The 4,299-nt window shown below is 53.9% G+C and overlaps 1 pseudogene; it reads right to left on the bottom strand.

The window, feature by feature from the left end:
* Positions 1-837: 837 nt before the first annotated feature.
* On the bottom strand, positions 838-2,944 carry LOC119464901 (uncharacterized; annotated as a pseudogene).
* Between the last annotated feature and the right edge of the window lie 1,355 nt (positions 2,945-4,299).

The raw sequence follows: 4,299 nt of genomic DNA, 5'->3' as shown, positions 1-4,299 counted from the left end.
CGGAAGAAGACGCTTATCAAGATTTTCAGTTTCGCATTGAGGCAATAAAACTCGCATAATTAAATTCTGCCAACCGGCGCTCAGCAAGCATCAGCACAGGTATTACTGTTGTCGTGGGAGTACCATTTCCTACGTTCACGCATTCTGTGCACACAAGGGGAGCACGTACAATACGCGTGCAGTTAGCAAGCACGATTACTTACCTTTCGAACGGTACGACGCGGTCGAAAAGCGCTCTCCAAGTTGCCGGTGCTGCATCGACGATGTTACTCGCAGCCAGCGCCTCCTCTTTTTTCTAAAAATAAAGGAGGCGCTGTTGCAGCATACATGCCGCTATGTAGTGGACGAGCTCAGGCACGCTAATAATTCGCATGCTTTCTTTGCGACGTGCACCCAACTTTCCACAACCAGACACAAAGGCAACGCACCACCCGGCACGAAAATCGTTGGTCCACATTTGCCTGGCACGCCACGCATAAGGCGAGTTTGCAGCAAGACACAAGCTATCTTGTCGCACTATTATTGAAGCTAACTACGTCACATTTCATTACCGCAAACACAAAACACACGATTAAACGGATCGTAGCTGGAGCGAAGCAGCTCGCACATCCAACAAGCACGTTGTAAACGGAGGAATGACAACGGTGCCACCTGCACACTTGTGCGGCTGTGGTGGCCTCCGTGATACACGAAATATTAACTAGCCATGTTGCGCCCAACTATGCTGCGAGACAAAAAGGTTTAGCGTAGAAATAAATTCTGTAATGTATTTTCGAGGTTCTTAAACGTGCATCCAATGCACTGTACGAGCCTTTTTACTTTCTGCCTAAAAGCGGTGGTGGTGGTGGTGGTGAATTCTTTATTTCGCCCAAAAAGAGGGGACCAGTCCAAGGACCGGTTGCGCTGGCTTAGAGGAGGTCGGCGGGGATCCCTTGGGATTCCGCGGCCTCCACCGCACGCTGGATGAGCCGACGTTGGTCTGCTGGCTCGGAGCTACGCAGGAGGGACTCCCACGACTCTGGGGTGTTTGTTCTGTCTGTGTTGTATTGCGTACAAGTCTACGCCATGTGTATGAGAGTGGCCGGAGCTGAGCAGTGTTTGCACCGAGGCGTTATTTGTTGCGGGAAGATTTTACTGTATAAGAGGGGATGTGGGAAGCTACCTGTTTGTAGTTTGCGCCATTGGACGGCCTCGCGCCTTGTTAGATCACGGTGTGCGGGAGGATATATGCATCTCCCGAGTCGGTAGTACTGGAGGATGTCCGTGTAAGTGGTGAGTAGGGAATCGCGCGAGATAGTGGTGTCAGGGGAATCGGGGCGGTGGATCCTACACTCGGCTCGGCAGCTAAGATCTCGAGAAAGTGTATGCACCTGGACGTTTCCCCTGAGCGATTCATGGGCTGGAGCCCACAGGAGTAAGCGGGATGTGGAGGAGGGGGGAGTAGAATGCAGAATGTGTGATGCCGGGCGAGAGATACGGCCGGCATCGTAGTTGCGGATCGCCTGTTGAGAATAACTTATGACGACTTTGGTAATAGGATCAGCTAGCGCAAGCGCAATGGCAACCTCCTCTGCTGCGGTGACTGTTTCTGCGTTGCGAATGCTGCAGGCTGTGTACCAGCTGCGGTGCGGGGCGAGGGCTGCCGCCACCATCGCTGGTTTCGAGGGGTGGTAAGAGGCGTCCGTATACGTGACATCTGGACGTCCGCTGAAGCGTTTCTCGAACTTTCGTGCACGATCGGCCCGTCTCTCGGCGTGGTGTTCCATATGCATCCGTTTGGGAATGGGAGGTATTCGGAGATTTTGACGATATCCGGTGTAAGTTCAATATAATTGGGGGCCGCCCTCATTGGTGAGATCCCAACTTGCTGCAGTACCGCGCGGCCAGCGTGTGTGAGTGACAATCGCTTGTATTGGGCGGTGAGGGTAGCTTCGATCAGTTCGCTCACGGTGTTGGAGATGCCGAGAGCCATAAGCTTGTGAGTAGCTGTTGACATGGGAAGACCCAGGGCCGTCTTGTATGCTTTTCGAAGTGACGCCTCTAGCCGTTCGCTTTCGGCGCGGATGAGACGTAAGTAAGGTGCGGAGTAGGTGATGCGGGAGCAGATGAAGGTTTGGACGAGGCGCAGGAGGTTGCACTCTCGCATACCTCGGTGCTTGTTGGAGACTCGCTTGAGAAGACGTCCGATCTGTAGCACCGACTGGTCGATGCGTTGGAGCGATATATTGTTGCTGCCGTTTGCCTGTAGGTGTAGGCCCAGAATCCTGATGTGATCTGTACGAGGGATGGGGTTTCCTTGCACCTGGAGGTTGATCTCGGGAAGTATTTTTGGTGGGCGTCGTCCTGGGGACGGGATGATTATATACTCTGACTTAGTCGCCGAGCAGCTGAGGCCAACTGTATCCAGATAACCTCCGACCCGATCGATGGCGGTCTGGAGAGTCTCTTCGATCTCGCCGTCACTGCCGTGTGTGATCCAAAGAGTAAGATCGTCAGCATAAACGCTGTGGTGTAGGTGGGGAATGTCAGCCAGAAGCTTGGGCAGGCCTATCAGTGCAACGTTGAAAAGCAGCGGCGAGAGCACTGAGCCTTGCGGCGTGCCGCGGTTGCCAGGAGAGATGATGGAGGGATGTCCCGTGCCGACGCTGAGTTGTATCTTGCGGTCGGTCAGGAAGTCTCGGACGTATGCATACGTGCGATGTCCGACGCCGAGAGTCTGGAGTTGTTGAAGAATCGCTTCATGGAGGATATTGTCGAAGGCCTTGGCAACATCGAGGCCGACGATGAGTTTCGTGTCTAGTGTGCGACGCGTGACTACCTGGTGATGGAGAAGAAGCATTATGTCGGGGGCTGCTAAGTGAGGACGGAAACCGAACATCGTGTCTGGTAGGAGGTGGTTGTCTTCGAGGTAGAGAAGAAGTCTGGACTGGATAACTTGTTCCATTAACTTCCCAACGCAGGACGTGATAGAGATGGGACGGAGGTTGGCCAAGGTGGGTGGTTTTCCCGGCTTGGGGATGAAAACTAGCTTGGCACACTTCCATTCCTGTGGGATGGTACCGCTCGCCCAACACTCTTGAAGGTAGTCGGTGAGGGCGTGAATAGAGGCGTCATCTAGATTCCTAAGCATCGTGTTAGAAATGCGGTCGGGGCCGGCCGCACAATTGGTCTTGAGGCGACTGAGTTCTGCACGGACCTCCGCTAAAGAGATCGGGGCGTCTAGGCCAGGGTTGGCCGAGCCCTGATAGGGGGGAAGGGTGGTTGCCGGTTCGGGGTGGATGTAGGTGTTAATGAGCTCTTGTTTGAGCTCATCTGGTGTCCCAGGATACTGATGGAAGATTCGCTCAAGCTGTTGGCGTGCTCGGAGATCGCCTCCGGCCGGGTCCATTAGATGTTGGAGCAGGTTCCACGTGTTACGAGCGTTCGGAGTCTTGTTCATCTGGTCACAAATGTTGTGCCAGCTCTGGCGGGTGAGTTCTATTGCATAGTTCTCGATGTTCGTGTGGGCGCGCGCCAGCCGACGGCGGATATCGCGGTCCCATTGGCGAGAAGAGCTTCGAGCGACTTCTTGCGCTCCCAGAGATGGGCGTAGTAACGGTCGCTGTGTGGGACTGTGTCCTCAACCTCGACGGTTTGCGTGGCGTCAGTCACTTGTTTGACGATTTCGGCTGTCCAGGCTTTGATGTCGGTAATAACGGGAGGTGTGGCCTGCTCTTTCCTGTGCGTGCGAAAGGAGTCCCAGTCAATCACCTGAGTCGACCGCATACGTTGCCTCGTAGGCTCTTGTATCACGATCTCGAGAATGAAGTGATCGCTTCCAAAATTTTCGTGAGTGTGACACCAAGTAGCTTTGACTCCGGAGCTGGTAAAGGCGAGATCCGGCGTTGTATCTCGGTGTAGGCCCGAACTGAGTCTAGTGGGGTAGGATACGTCTGTGATGAGGGTGAGCTGGTGCGTATTCCAGTCATTCCAGAGGCGTCTGCCTTTGGCCGAGTCGTAGTGGTAGCCCCAAGCGCGATGATGCGCGTTGAAGTCACCGATGATGAGGAGAGGCTGCCCTTGCACTAGCTGCTGGGCTTTGAGGAAAAGGGGCCTGAAAACGTCTTTATGGGCCCGGGGAGGGCTGTAAACATTTAGCACAAACAGACTAGTGCGACGTTTGCGCGATGGTCGAGGTAATATTTCTAAGAATACGTGTTCGGAAAAAGTAGGATCCAAATTGTGTTGGAGGGCAGTGAGATTACGTTTGACGAGAGTGGCTACTTGAGGCTTTACTCGTTCCGATAGGTATGTACTGAA

Source organism: Dermacentor silvarum, chromosome 9, assembly GCF_013339745.2.
Source record: "Dermacentor silvarum isolate Dsil-2018 chromosome 9, BIME_Dsil_1.4, whole genome shotgun sequence".
Lineage (NCBI taxonomy): Eukaryota > Metazoa > Arthropoda > Arachnida > Ixodida > Ixodidae > Dermacentor > Dermacentor silvarum.
The sequence above is the reverse complement of the archived record's forward strand: the minus strand, read 5'-3'. Positions and strand labels throughout refer to the sequence as shown.